General features: G+C 38.3%; 1 protein-coding gene across 19 annotated transcripts in view; it reads right to left on the minus strand.

Moving 5' to 3' along the window:
- Positions 1–27,143, minus strand: part of GALNTL6 (polypeptide N-acetylgalactosaminyltransferase like 6) — a 1,215,026-nt gene that overhangs the window by 849,024 nt on the left and 338,859 nt on the right. The window lies entirely within an intron of this gene.

The following is a 27,143-nucleotide window of genomic DNA, read 5'->3' on the forward strand; positions in this document are numbered from 1 at the left end:
AGAGGCGGTCTTCCCCAACACACACACACATGCTCCCCTTGGATAATAAAACTGTAGCCCACCTAATCTTCAGGGCAGAGCCTCCTCACCTGCCCACTTGCATCTTTCACAAGCATCCTATCTTAATAAATCTATTTCTTGTCTCTCACTTTTTCTCTCCCTGGATTCCTTCAGTATGGCAGCACAAAGAACCTGAACCTCAGTAAGTCCAGACACCAGGTGAATGATTCTAAGTTAAAAACTGTTCAAGTCCCATCTTGGGTTCTGGCTAGCTTCAAGCCATTAGTGCTGTCAGTTTCAGCACCATTTTTTTTTTCTTTAATTGTTATTTTCCCAACACACTTTTTTTTTTTTTCCTACTGTATAGCATGGTGACCCAGTTACACATACAGGTACACATTCTATTTTCTCACATTATCATGCTCCATCATTAGTGACTAGACATAGTTCCCAGTGCTACACAGCAGAATCTCACTGTTAATCCATTCCAAAGGCAATAGTTTGTGTCTATTAACCCCAAGCTCCCCATCCACCCTGCTCCCTTCCCCTCCCCCTTGGCAACCACAAGTCTATGTTCCATGTCTATGATTTTCTTTTCTGTGGAAAGGTTCATTTGTGCCCTATATTAGATTCCAGATATAAGTGATGTCATATGGTACTTGTCTTTCTCTTTCTGACTTACTTCATTCAGTATGAGAGTCTCTAGTTCCATCCATGTTGCTGCAAATGGCATTATTTTGTTCTTTTTTATGGCTGAGTAGTATTCCATTGTGATATATACCACATCTTCCTAATAGAATCATCTGTCGATGGACATTTGGGTTGTTTCCATGTCTTGGATATTATGAATAGTGCTGCAATGAACATGCGGGTGCATGTGTCTTTTTCAAGGAAAGTTTTGTCTGGCTATATGCCCAAGAGTGGGAGTGCTGGGTCATATGGTAGTTCTATGTATAGATTACTAAGGTAACTCCATACTGATCTACATAGTGGTTGTACCAGCTTATATTCCCACCAACAGTGCAGGAGTGTTCTCTTTTCTCCATACCCCCTCCAGCATTTGTTATTTGTGGATTTATTTATGATGGCCATTCTGACTGGTGTGAGGTGGTATCTCATGGCACCACTTTTTAAAGAAAATTATAGTTGATTTACAATGTTTACTCAACTTCTGTTGTACTGTACAGCACAAAGAACTATGTATGACTGGGTCACTTTGCTGTACAACAGAAATAGCACCATTTGTAACTCTCACAATTTTTCCACTGGACAATAAATTATTTGTACAGGAGGTTCTACTTTTTTATGGGGGCAATGGGAATGATATAGTCTTTAAATAGAGAATTGGAATGATCAGACTCAGGCTTTAGCAAAGTCACAACTTGCAAAACAGAATAATTTGGAGACAACTTAGATGCAGAGATGCTACCCACCTCCCTGCCAAGGCTTTATGTTCATCTCTACAGGGCAGAGGTTTTGTTTGAAAGCAACTGCTCAGTTGAAGACCACATTCCCAAATTCTCTATGCAATCTCCCCTATTCCTTCTACCCCTTACTTGCTGGCCTCAGGTCAGTGTCCAAGACAACCTTCAAAAATGCTTCAAAGATGCGTTTCTCATCTTAGGTTACTGAATGATCACATGAAACAAACACCACCTCTCACTGGACTTTACATGAGCAAATTGGTATTCCAATGAGCAAAAATGACTTTTTTTTTGTTAAGGCCTGAAGATTTTAAGTTTTCTATTACCCCAATACAGTAAGACTAATGCCATATTAATCATTTATAAGGCTATTGCAATAATCCTGGTGAGGGATCACACTAACAGGAAGAGTTAAAGTCAAAAGAGGTTATCAAGTTTGACCCTGAGGTTTTTCAGTTTGAGAATCTGAGTAAATGCTAATTATTAATTCAGAGAATGGAAGATGGTTTCAGAAAAATAAAAATACTGAGTTCAGTGTGCAATGAGTTTGAGTTGCATTGTATATCCAAATGAAAAGTCTACCAGGCCATCTATCAATTACGGTCAGCAGATAGGAGAACAAAGGGAGTAGAAAAAGGAAAATTACTCTCATTTCAGACATATTCTATACTGACTTTTTCCTTCTTTTTCATTTTTGCAGATTATCTACATGCCAACATAGGGTGTCTTTCAAGGACAATTGGGGTTAGACCCATCTTGTGGATATAGGATACACCTGTCTCTGTGGATCTAAGATTAGGAAAGAAATTTAGCTTTTTTGAAATTTATATTCAATTGAGAAGGTTAACATATCTATGGAGTTAGGGTTTGTACTGAGGACAACACAACACATTAGAGGACTTTTAGAATAATCATGGGCAACAATGCAGTAAAAAGACAGAAAGGAGAGAGTGGCTTAGGCACTCAATGATAAAGGACTTAATTATGACAACAGGGACAGAAGGAAAGGAACATATTGGGATTTAGAAGACAGTATCAGTAGGAAACAGTGCAAGGTTGCAGGAGGAATGAGCTTTTGTATCCATGATTGTCTCCATTTCAGACTGTGACCCACATCCCTCCATCTAAGCTCAAGTGTGTTGGTTAAACAAGTATTCAAAGCAGGAGGGGACACCATCACTGCCTTCCTAACTCTTACTTAGGTGTTTTCAGCTGCAAGAATTGGCCATCAAAGCTTGCTTAATTTGGGAGTTCACTAGTGGCTCAGTGGGTTAAGGATTCAGTGTTGTCACTGCTATGGCCTGAGTTCAATCCCTGACCCAGGAACTTCTGCCATGTCACAGGCATGGCTAACAACAACAAAAACAAAACCCAAGCCCAAACAAAAAAGCCCTTTAATTGCAAGTTTTCACTATAGTTTCTTCTGCATTTTTCATTTTTATGTCTTTTTATGGCTGCACCTGCAGCATATGGAAGGTCCCTGGCTGGAGGTCAAATTGGACCTACTGCTGCCAGGGCTTAAGCCACAGCTATAGCAGTACAAAATCTGAGCTGCATCCACAACCTATGCCAGATAGGTCAGAGCAACACCAAATCCTTAACACACTGAGCAAGGCCAGGTATTAAAACTGCATCCTCACAGATACTAGTCAGATTCTTAACCCACTGAGCCACAATGGGAACTCCTCTTCTGCAATCTTTTGAGCAATGTTTATATATATATATATATATCTCACAATGTGTAACAAATACTGAAAGATCCTGATTTTTGCCTAATCCAGTCCATTACTGAATAAAGAATTATCAGTTGCTAAAGAATCTTGTAATATTTCTTCTTCTTAAAAAATTGTTTTCCTTGCTTTCAATATATTTTTATTAACATTTTTAAAAATTAAGGTATAGTTGATTTACAATGTTGTGCCAATTTCTGCACAATAGTCTATCCCAAGAGATTGGATCTAATTCCCCATTCTGTACAGTAGAATCTCACGGATTATCCACTCTAAATGTAGTAGTTTGCATCTATCAACCCAAAACTCCCCATCCATCCCACTCCCTCCCCTCTCCCCCTTGGCAACCACAAGTCTGTTTTTTATGTCTATGAGTCTGTATCTGTTTTGTAGAAAGGTTCGTTTGTGCCATATTTTAGATTCTATGTATAAGCGATAGCATATGGTATTTGTCTTTCTCTGTCTGGCTTACTTCACTTAGTGTGAGAATCTTTAGTTCCATCCAAAATAATGCCATTGGTAACAACATATTATTACCAATGACATTTTTTTTTTAATGGCTGAGTAGCATTCCATTGTGTATATGTACCACATCTTATTAATACATTCTTCTGTCAATAGACATTTAGGTTGTTTCCATATCTTGGCTAATATGAATAGTGTTGCAATGAACCTAGGGGTGCATGTATCTTTTTGAATTATATTTTTGTCTGGATATATGCCCAGGAGTGTGATTGGTGGATCACAGGCAGTTCTATTTTTAGTTTTCTGAAGAACCTCCATACTGTTTTCCATGATGGTTGTACCAACTTACATTCCCACCAACAGTGTAGGAGAGTTTCCTTTCCTCCACACCCTCTCTAGCATGTGTTATTTTTAGACATATGAATGATGGCCACATAATTCAGTAATATTTCTGTGCCACATACTCACGAGTAATTCAAGGACCTTAAACTACTGGGCTTTCTGAAAGTGTTTTGTGTGATTTAATTAACTCTTGTAACATTATTGATCTTGATATTTACTATATATTTTAGTGTTACTTATCTTCTATCTGCTACCAAATGATGACTTTTGATGTCCATATGGAATTCCATGGTCCATATGGAGTTCATTGAGCCTATGTAGGCTCAAACATCAGAACATTTACACAGAGTATGTATAACTTTTGATGTGCCTGCTTAAGTATAACCTTCTCTGACTCTTTCATGTTACTCAATCTTCCACAGACAATGCAAACCCTTTTCTACACTTCAGCTTCTCTGACATTTCACACTTGTCAGGTCTGACTGCTAATATCTGCAGTCTGTACTCTTAGCATTGACCCATTGCCCAAAGTTTGTGATTTCTTGTCCTCTAATTTCATTATTTTTTTCTTCTAAATTTATTTGAAATGAATGAAGAACACAATTTTGATATACTTATAGTGAACAACATATAACTCAAGAATCATATATGGTTTAATAAGTGGGAAATCTCCCCCTAACATGTCAACTTGAAACATCTGTTATATAACAAGAAATGCAGTAATAGATTTTCAGGAGGAAAATATTGCACGGGAGTGATACCTACTTACATTTTCATCTCTCAGGTTTTAAGCTCCTGTTAAGTTGAAGCTGAGGACAATGAATGCCATCAGGAAAGAATTTCTCCTCTAATTTCTTCAGTGAATGCCATAAAGCCCCAGAGTTTTTGTTTCCTTGCTCTTGTATAAGTCCATCACTTGTTATAAACACTCGCTACATGTACATGTAATAAGAGTGTGGCTTTAAGCATGGGCCTTTGGAGCCCCACCTTTTTCCATAGATCGTGAAGTTGATTTTGCTGCGTAAAAATAGGAACTCAGTGATCATTGAAGTAGATAAGGAAAGGCTAGTGCTGCAAACCTTTAGACTGGGTGTGCTGCCTTAGCATAATCATATAAGCCATTTGTTTTCTCATTGTGCCACAGATGTAGTGGTCTAAATCAAGGCAACCGGAATCTCAGAGCTAAGGAGCTGAGAGGTCTGGATTTGAATTTCAGCTTGGCCTCTCACCTGCTGTGTAATGATGGGCAAGGTCTCAGCGTCTGTTTTTAGGTTCCTTATCTACTTAATGGGGTTTTTTTGTTGTTTTGGATGGAACTCTGTGAAATTCATAGAACTCTATCCAGCACCTGATAAGACTCAATAAATGTTAGCTACTATTATTTCTTTTTGACTTAGCTACTCAATTTTTAAAAATGGTATATTTTCTGATTTGAATATTTTGGCATTGTGTTGACTAAGTAAATACTTCAGACCTCAGAGACATAATCATATTAAAATAAGTTAAACTTCTGTGTGACTCTAGTTCATAATTTACTCCTTTCTTCAACTTAAAAACGTGAAGCAGTTTTCCATGTATTAAATCTCTATTTGCACTCAGGATCTGTTCATGATCTCTAAGAGAAGAAGAACCTTTCCAAATAATTTCTAAAAAAACATGAGGAAAGGGAAATACTTGCCAAGGGCAGGCTCACCGTATTTGTCCATCCTGCAAAGAAATGCCTACTGTAAAAGCATCTGTCCTCGTGAATCTTCTCTGGGGGCCTTCAGATAGAAGAGAAGCATCTCAACTAAATTTGTCATTGATGAGCCAACAATTCCCTAAAATTTCTGTGTAGCTCCATTAAAGTCCAATGAATAATAAGCATTGATTGTACCAAATGATAGATAATTCAAGACTACACAGATCCCATGGAAAACTAAAAAACACTGTGAATCCAATTCCTTGCATTTTATCTGCTTTGGATTCTCAGAAGCCCTGGTTACTTCTGTCTTGAATTCTAGCTTGACAACAAATGGGGAGTTTCAGATCAGTGCAGTATTCCTATTCTTAGAAATAAATGACGATTAGAAGCAGAGTGGGGGTTACCTTCATTGTTCAAGGAGACTGAAGGGCAAAATGTTAAAAAGAATATGCGCTGAACGCTTTGCAGACTCATTTATTATTTTTAAATGGTTTCATTTGTCATAGACATGAGCATATTATTTACACTTGGATAAACTTGCCCTTTTCAAATAGAGAAGGGAATTAAATTCAAAAGACTCTATTATACAAAACAAAATTTTCCTTTTAGCCAAGTTATTTTTATTCCTCTCAAGATTATATGCAGTTTTCCTAATTTGGACTTCAGATAATTTAATGATAACAATAATGATGATAATAATAATAATGCCTCTTACACTGACTAAGTTGAAGCAGATGGAAATAGAAAATCCAAGCTGCTCTTTGGCGTATAATCACTATGCAAATATTCCAACAGCTTGCATGATTTTTTTCAAACTATGATCTCAAGAGCAACAAACCATTATATTGAAAAGTTGAGAAAGATAGCATACAGTAAAAAGACTTTGTGCATGTAGAGTTTGGGGCCATTTATAGTCAACTCAATGTTGATTAATAAATCCACTATTTTCAAAGGATGCAAATAAGAAAAAGGAGGCTTGGAGATTATGTTTGACAACATTTCCAAAAGAAGAGAGGTGTGTGTGTGTGTGTGTGTGTGAGAGAGAGAGAGAGAGAGAGAGAGAGATACAGTGCTCACTCTGGCATCCTCCTCACCATTCAAACATGCTGACTCTCAAATTATCTTAAAAAATTCCCAACCCCGTAAACCTCTTTCTATCTCCCTTTCTCTATTTCCCCCATTCAAGCCACATTTCTTGAAAAAAAGTTAAAAAAGGCACCTTTGATTCCTCTCCTACCTTATGCTTTATTGACTATGGCAATTCACCCATTAATTCACTTAAGGAATATTTACAGAGCCCACATAAGTTACTGTGTATTAAAAAATTGAATGGTGAATAATGTCAAATATGGTGCCTTTCCCATAAACCCCATTTAATGGGGTCAGTGGACATTAAAGGTACATTACCAGGGTGAGAGAAGACATTTTCAAATAAACGGCTTTCTTTTTTCTTTTTTTTAGGGCTGCAGGTGCAGCTCATGGAAGGTCCCAGGCTAGGGGTCAAATCGGCCTACACCACTTCTCACGGCCATGCCAGATCCTTAACCCACTGAGCAAGGCCAGGGATCAAACCCTCATCTTCATGGATACTAATCAGGTTTGTTTCTGCTAAGCCCCAATGGGAACTCCAATGCAAATACTTTCTAAATGAATGCTCAGTGGTTTAAGATGTGTCAGTATGAACTCAGTTATTTATCTCACTGAGTGTGTGGAAAAAATAAAGCTTATTTTCATTAGTCCATCTCTACAATGACTTTTTATATGAAGAAGAGAATGTAGGATAAATGCTGTGTTCAAAAACCAGCAGGGAAGGGAACATACTTCAAGTAACTTACCTTGGTGATAATAAAAATATGAGCTTACTGTTGGAAAAAATGCATGAATAAGTTAAGCAAACTGTACAGACACAATGGTTAATGCTCAGAAGAGCACACATAGTGATATTTGCCATCCAAGTTAAATAAATAGCATAAAAGTACTTAATAATTCATCATTCTTATTAATGCCACATAATTATCAAAGGCCATCAGTGATATTCATTATCCTCAGTGAATATGTCAAAAATGCACTTTTGGCCCCTAAATTGTGCCTGAACAAGACAGATAAAGGTTATTTTCTTCATTTGAAACTGTCACTGTAAAGGTTAAGGGGGACAGACACTGCAAACCCTTGATAGCAACTCCCTTGTCAGAAGAAGAATTTTTTATGAGACAACTGTTCTGAATGTCCTTAAATCAAGAATTTAAATCTTTTCAAATGTAATTGGTGTGTATTGAAAAGTCTGTCATTAATACAAATGAATTGGAGTTCATTTTGATTACTTATCTTGAAAGGGCAGTTGGATGATTAAATGTTTAATTTTTTTCCAAAAATAAAAAAGCTCCTTTGAAGCAATAGTTTTTCAGTGGAACAGACTAAGTGGTTAGGGAGGATGAAGTTTCAATATAATTTTGAAATATATGTCCTATCACTCGGAGTAAAAAATGGACACCGCAAAGCATACTTTCTAACAAATAAGCATTTGCTATGAAAGATATTGAAATCCCATGTTTTACAGTGGATGATTTTTCCTTCTATAGCATGATTAAAATATGGGACTATATTTATATAAATATCATGCAGTTTATATGTTTTCGAGTTCTGGAATCAGTAAGTATTTTACATGATAAGAGTCATTATATTCAGCTATATTTGATTCATAAAAAATATTATAGGTTAAAATAAATTATGTTACCTATATATGCTAGTGAATATTCTACTCAGTGGTAATATGGCAAATTTTCAAATTAATTATCAAACTTCTAATTTTTTTTACTGAGAGACGTTTTACATAACATAAAATCAACCATTTTGAAGTAAACACTTCAGTGGCACTTAGTGTATTTGCAGTGTCATCCATCACCATCTCTGGTTCCCAAATACCTTCCTAGGAAACCTGGACGCACTAAGAATTTACTCCTCATAAACCACCATCACACCTGAGGCCCCAGCCACCACTCATCCACATTCTCCTTCTCTGCATTTACCTATCTGAATATTTTATAGAAATGGAGTCATATAGCATGTGAGCTTTTGTATTTGGCTTCTTTCACTTGGCAGGATGTCCTAGAGGTTAATCTACCTTGTAGCACATTTTCTCTCTCCTTTTTATGAATGAATACCACCCCATTGTATGTATGTTTGTTGATACTATCATCTGACAGTGGTCACTTGGGCTGTATTCACTTTTGGGCTATTGTGATTAATGCTATTTTGTCTTTTGTTTGTTTGTTTGTTTTTAGGGCCGCACCCATAGCATGTGGGTGTTCCCAGGCTAGGGTCTAATTGGAGCTGTAGCTGCCGGCTTACACCACAGCCACAGCAATGCCAGATCCTTAAACCTCTGAGCCAGGCTGGGGATCGAACCTGCGTCCTCATGCGTGCTAGTCAGATTCATTTCTACTGAGCCACGATGGGAACTCCCTGATTAATGCCACTTTGGACAGGAATGTACATGGAGTACTCCTCTTCCATTCTTTGGGGTACATACCTAAGAGTGGAATTGGAGGGTCATATGGTAATTCCACGTTTAACTTTTTGAGGAACACCTGAACTATTTTCTACAGTGACCAAGACATATTACATCCCCAGCAGCCGTGTAAGAGTGTTCCAACATCTTTACCTCTTTGGTGACACTTGTTATTTTCCAAAAAAAAAAATCCATCTTTGTGGATATGAAAGCACCTCATGATGATTTTGATTTGCATTTCTCTAATGACCAATGATACTGAGCTTCTTTCCATGTCTTTTTTTGGAGCGGCATATCAATTTTTCATTCTTAAAAAAATTTCAGTAAGGGCTACTTTTACTTTTTACGTTGTATGGGGTAGTGACTTTAATTCTCTCACAGGCCTTCCCTTTTAACATCTTATGCCATTCACAACAGAATGGAAGATAAACTAATTGATAGTTTAGCATCTCCATCACATCGTAGTAAAAATTCAGAGGTCTTTTTCTTCTTCTTTCTGGGAAATTGCAATGTTTGTCATGTACTACGTAGCGCAGTTAGTGCACTACAGTGCACTTAGGATATTTCTGTAAGCCTGTTGCCAACATGTTAAGGGTTTCCTGCACCGCTATGTTACTTTTCTCAGTAATAAATTTACATGTCAACTGCCATGTTAACTTTCAACACAATTAGGAAAACCTCCTGGTGTTAAACTCCCATCAGTTGGTAGGATATGATTTAGCAATTACTTTAATGAAGTTACTGAAATTGTGAAATCCATTCTTGTTTAAGGAGACATCTTCAAAATTCACTGAAAAAAAAAGTACAAAAACAAATCATCTCAACTTGTACTTGGACATTACTAGACATCCAGCAGAAAAAATAATTTATCAAAAAGGAGAGACGTTATGTTTATGTTGCTCATTTTGAGAGCTGAAGGGATGATCATTTTTTCTGTGACTGAAGGCATCTTAAAAATTAACAAGGAGTTAAATGAACAAAATGAGATACACACTGCATGCGATATTGTGGTGCATGTACTAAAATAACAGGATTAAAGATGTGGGTATAGTAACAGCAGGCTTCCTAAAACAGGTGTGATGAGCTTTGGCTTTGAAATGCAGAGAGGATCATTCATTTTGTAATTTTGTCCCACCAGCTATGTTACCGTCATAGCAAAAAGCCCTAGCTCCCATGTTTTACTTACACAAAAATATTTCTGGATACATCATTATTGCAGTGTGGGACTCTAGGCTGATATTTTATTTGAGCCTGAAAATTCTATCCCATTCTTCCATTCATTGGGTAATAGCATTATTGTCTGAGAACTGTCCTCAGCTCAAGTCTTTGAGGTTGCAGCTTCTAAATGAAGCCCATTCCTATTGCTCTCTGTCTGGGAACAACATTATACCCAAGTTCATCTTATTTTATGAGAGGAGAAGTTGCCTAAAAATGTTTTTGGAAACTGAAAAAAGCTGTGAAAGACTGAGATTTTACTGTACTCACAAGGTACGAGTTAGCCTATCATGGTGTTTTTATTTTTATTTATTTATTTATTTTTTTTTTGTCTTTTGTCTCTTTTTTGTTGTTGTTGTTACTGTTGCTATTTCTTGGGCCGCTCCCGCGGCATATGGAGGTTCCCAGGCTAGGGGTTGAATCGGAGCTGTAGCCACCGGCCTACGCCAGAGCCACAACAACGCGGGATCCGAGCCGCGTCTGAAACCTACACCACAGCTCAGGGCAACGCTGGATCATTAACCCACTGAGCAAGGGCAGGGATCGAACCCACAACCTCATGGTTCCTAGTCGGATTCGTTAAACACTGCGCCATGACGGGAACTCCTATCATGGTGTTTTTAGATGCTGCCAGGAGACAGGCAGAGACCTTGCTTTATTACTTACAATAGCATAAGCTTTATGTTCATATCTGCTTCCCTAGCCCCCTAAATCCCATGGGGACGATGTGTAGGTGGGCTCAGGTGAATGCTACACACAGTGTCTGAGCTGAGAAATGTACATCTAAGGAAACCTCCAATCTTATAAAATGACCACTAGCAATCTGGCCCCATTTTTGCCCTGGTGGAATAAATTATCTATTCCCCTGGTCAGGAGATGAATCACTCCTCTGCTCAAAGAGAGAGAGAGAAAGACACAATCTCTATTCTCCAACTCTGTTTGCTACAGAAACAACACAAAAATAATCTTCAATAACAACAAAATAATTGTTAGTTTGCTTGCTTGCTTGCTTTTTAGGGATGCACCTGTGGCATATGGAAGTACCAAGGATAGGGGTTGAATTGGAGCTACAGCTGCTGGCCTATGCCACAACCACAGCAATGAGAGATCCAAGCCATGTCTACAACCTACACCACAGCTTATGGCAACACTGGATCCTTAACCCACTGAGCAAGGCCAGGGATTGAGCCAGCACCCTCAAAGACACTAGCCGGGTTCGTGACTCACTGAGCCACAACAGGAACTCCCCAAAATACTCGTTAATGCCTTTTCTCAGAAAAAGTACAAAAATGTAAAAGACGCAGGGAGATACATAAGAGACACATCAGTCTTTCAACAGATGTCTACTGGTCACCATTAAGTGAGAGGTATGGGCTATCTCATATACCATGGGATTTAGTCAGGGGGCCATGCAGCCCCAAAACCTCCCTTCCTCCAACAACTTCTTACGAAATTCTGTTAGGAGAATAGAGAATCTTACTCTTAGGAATGGAGTATGAGTAAGATGCTGCTGATATAGAAGTCCTTGCTTATACTGTTGAACCATGAACACGCCCATCCTGAAGCCCACCTTTCATTTAGACTCCTGCTATGTAAACAATAAATTACATATTATTTTGGCCACTTTAGTTAGTCCTGTACAGAAGCATCCTCACTGAGATATTCTGACAGTTTAACTGACTCTTCATTTCCTCTCCGTGTCTCTCCCTACGTTATCCTTACACCTGCAAATAATACCTTAGTGATGGTTCTGAAAAAGGGATATGATGGCATTGATTTATTACTCATTATTTTTTATGCATCCAGCTATCATTTGTAGTTGGGGGGAAATTGTAGATAAAACAGAAACATACTTTTGAGACTTGCTAAAGCTGGCCTAGTTTTGTTGATAAGTATTTATTGATTGAATAAGAATTTTTAGAACATCCTAATATAGACATTTTGGTTGTCTCAATACAAACTAAAATGAATGTGTATTAAATGAGCATTAGATCTCAGAGGACAAGCTTTTACAGCAAATCAGACTGCCATCTATCAATGAGAATCAATAAAACAGACTAGTCTCTTAGCGTAAAAACTTACAAACCTAGATAGCAACTCCCCAAAGGTTGAGAATATTTTCTTTGACTTCAATTTTTTTAACCTACTTATAGAAAACATAGAAGAAGGAGGCTAATACTATGATTAGGTTTATAAACTAATGATGAATATTATCTTCGTGAAAATCTGATTTACAAATTTGTAGTTGATCACAATATAATTTTTGGTCTTCTAAATGAAAGCAACACATATTTATCCAAATCAATAAATGTCATATTTTTGAGGGACTGGCTGTGACAATTTTCTTACCAGGAAGTTGGTTGACCTTGTTTCCTGAGTAGATAGATATTCTCTTAAGGGAGAGAACATTCCTCTGGGCAACCATCCCTGATTATCACTCCTGCTATTTTATCATTAAGAACTACTTCAAGGATGCATTTTGCCAGTACCGATGACCCTCTTGGAATGAATTAAAACTGAGTTTTGAGCTTATATCTCGGGGAAGACTACACTTTGTCTGAACCTCCTAAGTTACTAGACTCTCATGTGACTTAGCCTGGACCTGCTCACACACCTCTTTCCTAGATCATTTTCTTTTTTCTTTTTCTTTTTTTAGATCATTTTCTAACACATGGTCTCTACAGCCCTTTTAGCTCAAGAAATTCTGAGTCTATTTGAGGCAGTGCTTCCCTGGACACATCAAAGAAAACAGAATTCAATGCCTTTGATGCACCTGTCAAGCATTGTTCAAATAACTATTATCTTTAATCCTTTTAGCATCTATGTACGTTAGGTCCTGCTTTTCTCACTATAAATGAGGAAACCAAGACTCAGAGCCAAGAGCCACAAAGCTAATAAGTCACAGTGCCAGGTTAAGCCTTTTGTTCTGAAGCCCATTTGCTTTCCATTATAACACTAATACCCCAACTGAAAACAATTTATTAAAAACCAGTAACCAGTTCCTTTTTGTACTCTTGGAGTCATTTATATCATTTAATGACATGTTTATGATGATCTATAGGGCAACTCTGAAGTTCTTTCAAATGAATTATGAAAGTCATGATAGAGCAGAAATATTTTCTACATGAATATTTTTGTGGCGGTTGTTGCTGCTTTTTAGGGCCGCTCTTCCGGCATATGGAAGTTCCCAGGCTAGGGGTGGAATCAGAGCTGTAGCTGCTGGCCTACACCACAGCCACAGCAATGCCAGATCCGAGCTGTGTCTGCAACCAACACCACAGCTCATGGCAATGCAGGATCCTTTACCCAATGAGCAAGGCCAGGGATGGAACCCGTATGCTCATGGATCCTACTCGGGATTGTTAACTGCTGAGCCATGAAGGGAACTTCCTTCATGAATATTATGTAACTTACTAAGTATATATACATATCTATAAAGACATGCACATATATATATATATGCATATCTATGTTTACTATTGGTTTGGGTTCTATGTGAATATAAACATATTCTAGTTGAAAATATAAAATTGCCTCTATTTGTACTCTTTCCACACACAGTGGAACCAGTAGAAAAAAAGAATTGCACAGAAATTAAATGTGTCATTCAACAAAGAAAAGTAAATATTCTCATCCTGTTTAAATAATGTACTGCCTGGGTACAAGCAGAGACATAGAAACAGCTATGCATTAGGAGGGAAAATGTATGTATGTGATTATCGAGACATATTCGTAAAAATTCTCCTCGAAAAGCATTTATTTAATGCCTATGATGCCTTTGTCAGACCCTGTTCAAATAACTATTATCTTTAATCCTTACAGCAATTTTCTAAGTTTAGCCCTACTTTTCTCATTATAGATGAGAAAAATACCAAGGCCCAGTACCTAACGCCACACAATGAATGTCACAGTGCCAGGTCTCCTTAACATTGACATCACTTCTTTTACTTTTTTATTTTTTTTCCTTTATGGCTGCACCTGCAGCATATACATATTTCCCAGGCTAGGGGTCAGAGCTGCAGCTGCTGGCCTACACCACGGCCACCACCACATAGGATCCAAGCCACATCTATGACCTACACCACAGCTCATGGCAATGCCAGATTCTTAACCCACTGAGTGAGGCCAGGGATTGAACCTACATCCTCATCATTACTAGTCAACTCCTTACCGCTGAGCCACAACAGGAACTCCTTGACATCACTCCTAGCTGGAGGTGGTGTCTCTCTACTTGACAAGGAAAATTCTAAAAATATTACCATATGTTTTTCTTTTATTTATCATTGTTCAATTACTTTATGTATATTGCCATACACTTCAACAAGTGATTTTTTTTCACTTTTAAAAATTTTTTTAAATAAAGAAAAAAATGTTGGCCTGTCCTATGGCATGCAGAAGTTCCAGGCCAGTGACCCGAGCCATAGCAGTGACAATGCTGGATCTTTAATCCACTGACCCATCACGCAACTCCAAACAACTGTAATGGAGAGGGAAGAGGGAGCAGAGAGTAAAAGGAAAAAAAAGACCCAACTGAACATCCTAACACTGGAAACATGACTACATTCTTTTCTAGGGTTTAGATTCTTTACTTACTTTTCAAATAATCTCTCTTACAGGTTAGCTGGCTAGAAATATTATTTTCATTCCTAATTATCCAATAACTATGCTGACTGCCCTCTTGATCATACTTTCTACTTTGCTCCAGGCTGTCTTAATTCATTTAAGAGTTTCATAGCTGTGGGATTTAAAACAAAAGTCAATCTGTCATTTATTCATATTGATTTCTCTATCATCTGTAATTATTCAACTATATTGAATTTTATCTCACCCATAATTTTTATTCTCAAGTGTGTGTGTGAGAGAGAAACAAACTGAGAGAGAAAAAACAGAGACAAGAGAAAGAGCACAGAAAGTAAACAAGATAATATATTACAAGATGATGGTTAGAATAATAAAATATTGGAAGATAGAAAATGTGTGCAATGACAAAAAACTAGGAAATACCTATTTACAAACTATAACCACCAAAAAAATACTTAAAAATGTTTTAATGCATCTTTCTTCGTATAGCATAGGATCACGGTTCTTAGCATTGTGTTAATGTCCTCATAACTAGACACAAATCTTCCCTAAAATCACTGCTAGACACAAATTCTTCCCTAAAATCACTGCATAGTCCAGCCAAAAAGGAAGATTTACAACCTAATATTTAAAATGCTGACTCCTTATTCATTCCGTTCCTTTTGCTTCTCCTTTCCCTTATCTCCACTAATGACATATACCCCTGTGTACCTGCTCAAATGCCAGCTCTTCTGCTAAAGCATCTGCTTTGTCCAGTTATGACTCTTTGTCTATGACTTTGCATCTCAATGCTAGTTGTTTGCACAGTTTTCAGGAGTGAGTGTATCTTTCTGCTTTGCATGTCTGTACCTGCATGTGTTTCTTTGTCCAGATATGTTTCCTGGAGTGCAAGAACTCTACTGTTTAGACTGAACCCTCCTCAACACAGGTAACTTGAGGTCCACAATGGTTTAGGAAACTTAGTTACTTTATGATTATGAAACTTATGCAAATGCCTTCAAATAAAACACAGAGTAATAACACTGTGAGTAATGCTAGGCCTTTTTTTCTTTCATTCTTTATTAAACTGGTGGGATCCCCACCGATAAAGTTTTTTCCCCATTTCTGTAGTTGATGCCTAGGATCAATGTCATTCTGTGTTTTAATATCCACTACTTTTGGAAGGTAAAGGGAGGTGAAAGCACATGGCACCTGGTGAAGCCAGTATCATTCAGTGCCTATAAAGGACTTCCACAAATTTTAAAACAATAACAACCAAAAAAATACTTTAGTAAGGCTGCCCCATTTCCATAAATGACACCACTATTCACAAATTGTTCAAGCAAGAAAATTGGGAGTAAACACTTACTCCTCTTCTCTCTATGCTTCACAGTTTCTTCATAAAAACTTCACAGTAACTTTTGATTATGCTACTTCTAAATATGTCTCAAATCCATCTACTTTTCTCCATCTCCATGACTGCAATCAGGGTGCATACTGCCCTTATCTCTCAATGGATTACTAAGCAGCCTCTTAACTGGTCTCTCAATTGTCAGCCCTGAAAACTTGCAATCTGTTTGTCATATATCAGCTAGAGTGGAGTTTTAAAGAAAAAAGAAAGGATCATGTTACTTCCTTGCTAAAAATCCTTCAGTATCCTACAGCAAAGGAAACCCTACACAAAACAAAATGACGACTGGGAGAAAATATATGCAAATGAATTCACTGACAAGGGATTAATCTCCAAAATTTATAAACACCTCCTACCGCTCAATACCAAAAAAACAAACAACCCCATCAAAAAATGGGCAGAAGATCTAAACAGACAATTCTCCAAAGAAGACATACAGATGGCCAAAAAACACATGAAAAAATGTTCAACATTACTCATTATTAGAGAAATGCAAATCAAAACCACTATGAGGCACCACCTTACACCAGCCAAAATGGCCATCATCAAAAAGTCTACAAACAATAAGTGCTGGAGAGAGTGTGGAGAAAAAGGAACCTTATTACACTGCTGGTGGGATTGGAAATTGGTGAACCACTGTGAAAAACAGTATGGAGAGTCCTCAGAAAACTAAAAATAGAACTACCATTTGATCTAGCAATCCCACTCCTGGGCATCTATCCAGAGAAAACCATGACTTGAAAAGACACATGTACTCCAATGTTCATTGCAGCACTAGTTTCAATAGCCAATGTCCATTGACAGAGAAGTGGATCAAGAAGGTGGAATATTACTCAGCCATTAAAAGGAATGAAATACTGGCATTTTTAGCAACATGGATAGACCTAGAAATTATCATGCTAGGTGAAGTCAGTCAGACAATGAGACACCAACATCAAATGCTATCACTGACATGTGGAATATGAAAAAGGACACAACGAACTTCTTTGCAGAACAGATACTGACTCACAAACTTTGAAAAACTTAAGGTTTCCAAAGGAGACAGTTTGGGGGTTGGGGGGAAGCGCTGGGGATGTGGGATGGAAATGGTATAAAATTGGATTGTTATTATCATTGTAAATTATAAATGTAATAAATTCACTGAGTAATAAAAAATAAATTAATTTTAAAAAAAGCGGGGAGAATCAGCACATAGCAAGCTATGGCGATAATTGCCTGATGGCAATATCAACGACTCCAAAGAAGCAAGATGCCAGAAGTTTCCTTCTTGAAATGTATATTGTACTCAGCGAACCAACACCAGCCCCCATGGTGGTTTGCATCAGAAAGCAACCCTTGCTTTTTTCCACCTAGGCCTGTGTCATACAAAGGGCAAAAGAGCCCCAAATCTGCCAAATGCCCCTGTGCACTGCTTCACTGCAGTTAGGTAGCTTCAGTAGCTCAAAACCCACTCAAAATGCATTCTCATTTCTGGAGAAGTTAGATTTGGTATGAAAATGCCTTCTTTTCACAAGTGGGGTGTATCAGCACATAGAGAGCTAGGGCAATTATCACCTGTTGCCAATCTCACAAGCTACACAAAACAAGACACTAGAAGCTTCCTAATTGCAAAGTATATTGTAATTCAGTTCCCGAACACCAGTCCCAATATTAAAATAAAATAAAATAAAATAAAATAAATAAAAGTCCTTCAATATCTTGCACTTGAAATAAAATCCAAGCACCCACATATTGATTGTCTTCCCACCCACCCGCTCTGCACCTTATTCACACAGGCTGTCTTCCATCACTAAGGTGGATCAAATTTTCATATTTTTCCTTCTGCTTCAAAAGCTTAAAAAAAAATTTGTTTGGGGCTTCCCTGTGGCATATAGGGTCCACAGGCCAGGGATCAGATCTGACCCCAGTTGCAACCTACACTGTAGCTGCCAGATCCTCAACCCACTCTGCTGGGCTTGGGATTGAACTTGCATCCCAGCATTCCAGAGACTCAGCTGATCCCATTGTGCCACTGCAGGAACTCTCTTAAATACTTGTTGATGTCTTTTCCCCAACATCCCTGGAAAAATTTAATTATGAAATGGCTACATCCAATATTTTCTTCTTTCAGCTGAAGATGCACTTATTTTTCTTCAAATGATCACTCCGTTCACTGGTTAGAAATGCAATCTCCACTTCAAATTAGCCAACACCCACAGCAAATGCTTCTCTTATTCTTGTGTCCTTCCAGCCTGTTACAATTCCTATTTCTTCACTTTAGAGAGTTTCATAGCTGCTATCTTTTCAACTCAGATTTTTTCTGATGTGCTTGGGCAGGTTGGCCCATGGAGAAGGTTCCTCAGCTGAGTGAACATGGAGGGTTGAAATCCTCTACATCCCGCTCAACCTGCCACATGCTCTGATACCATGTGTACTGTCCCAGAGGAAGGGGCACCTTATGCAAACTCACAAGAAGGTGCCACAGAGAACTCAGAGCCCCTGGCAGGGGCTCTCCCTCCTTTGAGTGGACATAGGCCCTCCTGCTGGACTCCCTTTAAAAGTCAGCTCTCCAGTGAGTTCTTCCTGGGCAGTCTCTGATAACAAGGGTGACCGTAACATGTGCCTTAACTCTTATTGGTTTGGGAACTACTAACAATTTGGGAAATCTCTTTGGATTTACTCAAAGTTTAATATCTTCTACCTCAAGAATCGTGTCTTAAGAAAACCACTAATGGGACACAAACCTGGTGGAGAATGTTCTTTGTCTCCACTCTCCTCCTGACCCCAAACCCCAGCATAAAATAAGCTATTATGATTCAGGCAAAGGATAAACAAAAAACTTCTCTGGCTGTTAGAGCATCTGACCTCCAGTTGACTTTCTAGCTTTTATCCCCTGGAAACCATATGAAAAATTGGACTGTTACAAACGATGGGCAACTCTGTTTGCTGTAAAATCAGTTTTTGGAGACCAGCACCAAGAGTGAAGCCTGATGTAAACTGTGGACTTTGGGTGATGGTGACACGTCAGTGTAGGTTCCTCAGCTGTGCACAGATACCACTCTGGTGGGAGTGTTTGTAGTAGGAAAGGCTCCATGCAGGGGGCACAGGGCATCTGGAAAATGTCTGGCTCTTCCTCTCAACTTTGCTATGAATCTCAAAGTGCTCTAAAAAGTTGAAAAGACCTAAGTTGGTGAATTGTGTCTGGATTCAGGAGGAACTGTGGGTGGTTAGTGTTGGGTGTGGCTGAGTATGGTTACTCTAGTAACTCTTCACATCCTTCGTTGGGTGCTGGAAAGTAGATATATTTGTTGACTGTTGCTGCCACAACACTGTCTCCTGGACCAGGGGGCTTAAATAACAGAAATGTTTTCTCACAATTCTAAAGTCCGGAAATCAGCAATCAAGGTGTTGGCCAGGTTTGTTTGCTTGTTTTTTTGTTTGTTTGTTTGTTTTTCTGGGACCTCTCTTCTTGGCTTCTCAGTAGCTGTCCTATCCTCTCTGTATATTTACATGGTCTCCCCTCTGTGTGTGTCTGTGCCTTATTTTCTTCTTATGAAGACGCCAGTCTACCCAAAGGACTTCATTTTACTCATTACCTCTTTAAAGACCCCAAATCCAAAAACAGTCACATGTGGAGGTCCTCGGGAGCAAGATTTATATATATATATATATATATACACACACACACACATATATATGTATATATATACACACATATATATAACTTTAAAAAAATTATGGTTTATTTACATGTTGTGCCCATTTCTGCTGTATAGCATAGTGACTCAGTCTTACATATATACATTCTTTTTCTTATACTATCTTCCATCATGTTCTCGAGATTGGATAGAGTTCCCTGTGCTGTATGGTAGGACCTCATTGCTTACCCATTCTAAATCTAATAGTTTGCATCTACCAACACCAAACTCCCCATCAACACATGAATTGTGAAGGCACACGATTCAGTCCATAGTGCTAGATTTATGGGCATACTGGCTCATTTGAGATATGAGCCTTCTAAGCCAGGGTATCCAATGCACCGTGCTCCATGCCGGCTGCAAGGACTTTTGATGACAGGATCTCCCAACACCTCTGCTCAGAGGGTTCCTGGCCTCTGCTAGCAGTTGACTGGCATCTGGCAGGTGTTGCCAGTGATATATTTTCCACTGGGACTGTTTATTCTTCAGGTCACTGAGAAAAATTAAATCACATATAGTCATACATTACGCTTCCTACAAATATTCTCCCTACCAGCTTATGTCATGTAAAATCATATTTTTCTTCCATGATAATGCTACATAATTTTTGCAATAGTCACTCAAAAGGAGACAATTAACTCAATAAAATTTTATAGAAATAAATATCCTTTCTGTAGGATCTTAAAGCAGAAAGAAAAAAAAAATCACTAATTTGAATACTCAGACTAACCTACAGTTTGGAAATTGAAGGTTACACCTTTTTTGTGTGAGTTTATAGCTCTAAAAAAAAAAAATCTAAAGTCCTGAAATTAATTATAATTGTACTGCAACAACACATTTTGGCTGTGGATTTTTGTTGTTGCGATGGTTGCTTCATTTAATGAATTTATCTTTGCCACACAGACACCAAATTAATTGCTCTGTGTCCTGGTAAATGATCAGGGATTAATTTTTCATCAAATGGGTATTGGTAATGTTACCAGTGTGTAATGATACTACTGTTTTTGGTGTGATATCTTAATTTGGCAGTAAGAAAAACTGAAGGATCTAGAGTACTAAGGAATGGAAATGTTATTAATAATCACCAGGCACACATAGTGAATAGAGAGTAACTGACAGCCAGAGAAGCCTCATTTCCATGCAGTTCCATTGGGAACCCAGAGTGATGCAGAGTATTTATGCAGGGATCCAGCTTAGGCAATAAAAGGGGATGGGAGGCCTGCAGATGCTGGAGGCAGAGCTGGACTGTGTGTGGTCAAATCCCAGATTTCTCCATTCTGGTAATGTGATTTGGGTTAAGGTACTTACCAAATATCGGCCTCTGTTTTCCCTTTCTTTCAAACCAAGACAAAGGCTACAAAGAATTGTTGTGACAAGCAAACACTGTGGTGCCTGCAAAGTGCCTTCTTGGATCCCTGCAATAATCATCATTCTATTAGCATTACTTCTGATAGGTTGTTACCCTTATCAGTAGTGCTGTAGTACCAAAGTGCATACCCTATTAAAGAGACTGATTCTGGGACCCAATTCCACTGGGGGGGGGGGGTGGTTTCCCCACACCGACAAGAAGCAATTTCCCAAACACCAGCTGCCTGTCCTAAGATTCAACTAAATTCTGGCTCCATCTATTGGGAGATAGCATCAGATCCCATAAGTGAAGGGCTCACTCAACCCCACTAGACTGCTCCCCACTTCAGATGCCAATCACAAGTCCTGGCTGATACCTGTGCTTCTGACCCACCAACCACAGATTGGAGGGTCCCTTCTAGGACTTTAGACACCAGGGGCAGGTCCAGGTTGTAACCTCTACTTCAGACCATCTGCTTGTAAATCAGTGGTCCCCACAATCCCCTCCTTGGGGTTAATTAATTTGGTAAAGCCGTGCAGAGAACTCAAACATTTTACGCATTAGATTACCAGTTTATTACAAAAGGATGTAACATGGGAATAGCCAGATGGAAGAGATGCATAGGGCAAGATACCTGGGAATAGACAGGGAGCTTCCATCTCTCTGGGCTCACCCCTCTCCCCAAAATTCCACATGTTCACCAACCCAGAAGCTCTCAGAACCTTGTCCTTTGAGGGCTTTGTGGAAGCTTCATTATACAGGCATTACTGATCAACTCAACCCCCTCCAGCACCCGAAATCAGGAAAGTTCCAACTCTTTAATATCATGGTTGGTTCCCCTGGCAACCAGCACCCCTATCTTTAGGTTGTTCCAAAAGTCACCTTGTGGACAGAAATCCAGTTGTGGTGGGAAGTAGTTTGTTGTGAATAACAAGACACTCATTTTACCTTTATGGCTCTGAAGCATTTTGGAAATGAGGATGAGAGACGGAAAAGATGTTTCCATTAGTGTTATCACTTAGGAAATTTTAAAGGTTTGGGGAGTTGTGAGCCAGTCACATTTGAAAAAGACCTGATATACATGAGAAATACACTTTGTCATCTGAAGACCAAACACACATTTTGTATAAATCACAACATCACATCTTTGTTTTTGTATCTCCTAGTTTTCTCTTCACAAACCACTTGCCCTTTCTAGATCCAACTTTTACTCACATCACTATAAATAAAATCCTGGTTCGATTTTGGTGATACAGTTTTCTTGTAAATTGCATGTGTAATAATGAAACTGATCTCTGACTAATTTCTGCGTAGGTATTTGTCTGCACTGAAATCTTTCCAAGGGACAAAAAAAGAAAAACAAATCCCTAGACTCTGTTTTGTCTTTCAAATACAAAGAAGTCAAGAAAGAGGAGCAAGAATTACTTACTGCAATATGTCAAAAGAAAGTGTCGCATTATATCACTCCATGTATTTTATATAGTTAAAGCATCTTATCAGAACTACCTAGCTTCTACCATTAGTCATGGAACTCTAGAAATGAAAGGACCTTTGATGTTGCCTAAAGCAACTTTTCAGCTAAGGCAGGAATTTCATTAAACAGCCAAAACAGGTGAAACCTCTGGCTGAATATCTCTAATAATGACCCTTTTATCTCCTTTGGCTGACAGTGGATTGGAGCTTCCTGACCAGGAGAATATTCTCTCTTATGGTAATTCCAGGCTACTTGTATCCTTTGAATCCAATCTCGTTTTTCACTTCTTTAGTCCTACAGACAAGTCAATTACTTCTCACTGACTCCCTTTCCAAGCCCTTGGGCTCAAGCTGAATAAGCTACCAAGGAAAACACTGACAAAATTCCCAAATATGAACTGGCTTTTAACAAAAGAATATTTTCACTAATTTCTAAAGTTCACACCTGAAATTTGGCATGACATCTCGCTATCCTCAAAAAATAATTCAAAAGAAATTTCACGACATAGTTGGAATAGATTACTGTTCTCAGATACAAAGATACAGGTTTCCAACAATTACAGTTGCAAAAATATCAAAAAAAAAAAAACCACACAAAATAGAAAGAAAACATTATTGTAAAGCTTAAGTTTTCTACTGGTGTATCAGATAAAATAGCCCTTTTATGTTTTGTCCTACAAGTGAGAGGATCTGCAGGGTCAATGTAGAAGATTAAACTCATGTTCGTCTTCTTGGCCATCACCATCCATCAGCAGCACCATTAGAACCATCACCATTGCCATGAGCAGCAGCATCATGACCATCATTATCCTTAGCAGCATGACTATTACCATCACCATCATCAGCATCATCAGAACCATCACCATTGCCATGAGCAGCAGCATCATGACCATCATTATCCTTAGCAGCATGACCATTACCATCACCATCATCAGCACCATCAGGACCATCACTGTCCTTAGCAGCATGACCATTACCATCACCATCATCAGCATCATCAGAACCATCACCATTGCCATGAGCAGCAGCATCATGACCATCATTATCCTTAGCAGCATGACTATTACCATCACCATCATCAGCATCATCAGGACCATCACCATTGCCATGAGCAGCAGCATCATGACCATCATTATCCTTAGCAGCATGACCATTACCATCACCATCATCAGCATCATCAGAACCATCACCATTGCCATGAGCAGCAGCATCATGACCATCATTATCCTTAGCAGCATGACCATTACCATCACCATCATCAGCATCATCAGGACCATCACCATCGTTAACTTTACCTGCACACAGTCAGCAGACCCAGGGCCTATGCCAGTCAGTGTACAGAGGGAACAGCCAAACAATTTTTAAAAACTTTATCAAGATCATCTTGTTATTTGAAACTTTTGGCCTTTTTATGTGTCTTCAAATGGTACATTTGCATGGATTTCACCAAATAAAAATAAGGCATCATGGCTTTAAACTAATTAAGATTGAAGTCAATAGTGTAGATTCTTTCCAGAAACTGCCAGTAGAGTTCTCATCAAATATGGAGAAAATAGTATTTCAGGAAGTAGCATAAAATATTTACTGGAAGTGTATCAAGGAAACAGAATCATTGGATTTGGCCTCAAAAATATTTGTTTATTCCACATATGTCATGACAGCAATTTGAAAAACGAACTAAAAAAATTATACTCTTTGCTCCATTCAAAGGCCACATGTATTTATAAAGAGATTATTATTTCCATATTTGGTAATTATTATATCACCAAATTAAATCCTTTATATATTGTATGTATGTGTCACTTTTTTTTTTTTTTTACAATGATTCATCAAAATCATCCCTTTGCTTTAAGCAGGGAAGCATCAGCTCTTAAGGAATTGTGTCTTCACAAGATTTCTTTTGGCTGCGATGTGCTATGCATGACACAACATTCTTTCCAACAGGCAGACTGTTTTTAAAATGTTGCTGAAGACTTTAGACCCTCAGAAGTCTTTGGGGCTTATTTTAGCCTCACTCAAGACACTGAAACTAATGGGCCTCTGTCTCTAAAATCTGTGGCTCTTAATTAAGCCCACACACAGAATCATCTAAGTTTTTTTTTTTCAATATCACCACACTACTCTTCCAAATTCTGATTTCATTTATGTCAGGCGTGGCGGGTACTGGGAGTTTTTGAAAGTTTCTTGGATAACATGCAGTCAGGTAACACACAGCCAGGATTGAGAACTAATGTGATCCTGTGAAAGTTAATTTCAGATACAAGAAGGGTGAAGAAATATGCAATGACATATCTTTCCTTGGGACAGTCTTTACCGGTAAAGCCGTGTCTGGAACCCAGCAGTACTGATTCCTGTGCTCTTTTCCAAAAGGTGTGTCCCTTATGTAAATACTGGTGAAGTATAGGTGGACACCAGTGTCACACAGCCATACATCTAATAAACCATAGCAGAACCTTAAGTACCATAAATTGAGATGATTCATCTTGTTTATATTAGAATATAAAAAATTTAAAATTTGACGCAGATAGTGTCTAAGTCCAGGTTGAAATGATGGGGAGAACATATCTACAGATCATGGGTTTGTAAAACCTCACAGATCAAGGTCAATAGTTGCTTTGCAGGAAAGTAGAGACAAGGAGAGAAGGATCTGATTACTCTACATGGAGTCAGATGTACAGCCGTGATTCAGGACAGATGACTTGGCTTGTCCTTTGGCTTCTCCTTTAATTACCAGGCTTCACTCGCTATGCTTATTTGATATAATGATATTATTTAATAATATCATATGCAATTTTCCAGCAAATTTAAACTTTTATCACAATCTACACTCATGATAAAGCTGGTGAGGTATGTAGTATTCGTGTTTACAAGGAAAGTATATTTTGCATCTTCCATGATGACATGAGACTGTTTAATTCTGTGTATTTACTTTCAGTTGATGGATTAACTTTTATTTATTTTTATTTTATTTTATTTTTTTTTGCTTTTTTTAGGGCTGAACCCGCAGCATATGGAGCTTCCCAGGCTAGGGGTTGAAACAGAGCTGCAGCTGCTGGCCTACACCACAGCCACAGCAACACAGGATCCCAGCCACCTCTGAGACCTACACCACAGTGTGGCAACATCCTTAACCCACTGAGCAAGGCCAGGGATCAAACCTGCAACCTCATGGTTCCTAGGTGGACTCGTTTCCGATGTGCCACAACAGGAACTCCATTTTTTTTTTAATTTTTATTTTTGGATTAACTTTTAAAAAAATTGATTATTGTTTTACTTGTATAATATCTTTCTTTATTCCTCTTTTTCTGAAGCTTTACCTTGTACTCAGGGCTCACTGATCTACCTGCAAATTTGGTGGGTTCTTTCTTTAATCCAACACCGGTCATTTTTGTGAAGCAGCATGTATTCATTAACAATAAGAAAATTAATAGAATATGTCTGTGTTGACACTATTTTATTAATCCAATGACTATTTTCATAAGGCTTTCAGAAAAATTCCTATTGTTAGAAGCATGATGTTTCAGCCTCTGTTTATTCTTTTCTGCCCACAGATATTCAAATTTTTCCTTTTATATATGAATGTCACAATTAATACCCTTGGAATATACCCAAAGACAGAATTCCAATTTCAATTCATAATACACTTATCATAAAATGGTAAAACAAAGCAGCAATTTTGTACTTAAGTTTGTAAAGGAAACTTATTTGCATTTTTATCTTGTCATGTGGGTCATTCTCATTCTACAAATTGCAAAGCGAGTATCTTCCTTCCCCAAAGCCATCAGGAGGGAAATCTTTTGAGAATAGCTGTGAGGCTATGAGAAAAGAACAGGAATTGGAATCAAAAAAACTTTCTTTCTGGAGGTCCCGTTGTGGCTCAGTGGGTTAAGAACCCAACATAGTATCTGTGAGGATGTAGGTTTGATTCCTGGCCTGGCTCAGTGGGTTAGGATCCCGCATTGCCGTGAGCTATGGTATAGGTTGCAGACGAGGCTCAGATTTGGCATTGCTGTGGCTGTGGCACAGGCTGGCAGTTACAGCTCCAATTTGACCCCTAGCCTGGGAACCTCCATATGTCATAGGTGCAACTATAAATTAAAACAAACAAATAAAAACTTTGTTTCTGCTTCTTTTCTAATTCCTATGAACTGCATGGCAATAGGCAACTTCTACTTTTCTGAGCTTTAGTTGCTTGCTTTTAAATCATAGGAGCTTTTCCTCAACTCTATGTCCATTATCTCATAATATTATAATTGGTCACTGGAAGATTGATTGAGAGAAAGAGTATAAAATATATATGACTAGT

The sequence above is a fragment of the Sus scrofa genome, chromosome 14 (assembly GCF_054392235.1).
Source record: "Sus scrofa isolate SSC_HxYL_T2T_F1_AM1 chromosome 14, Sscrofa_HxYL_maternal_Yorkshire_Landrace_v2.0, whole genome shotgun sequence".
Classification (NCBI taxonomy): domain Eukaryota; kingdom Metazoa; phylum Chordata; class Mammalia; order Artiodactyla; family Suidae; genus Sus; species Sus scrofa.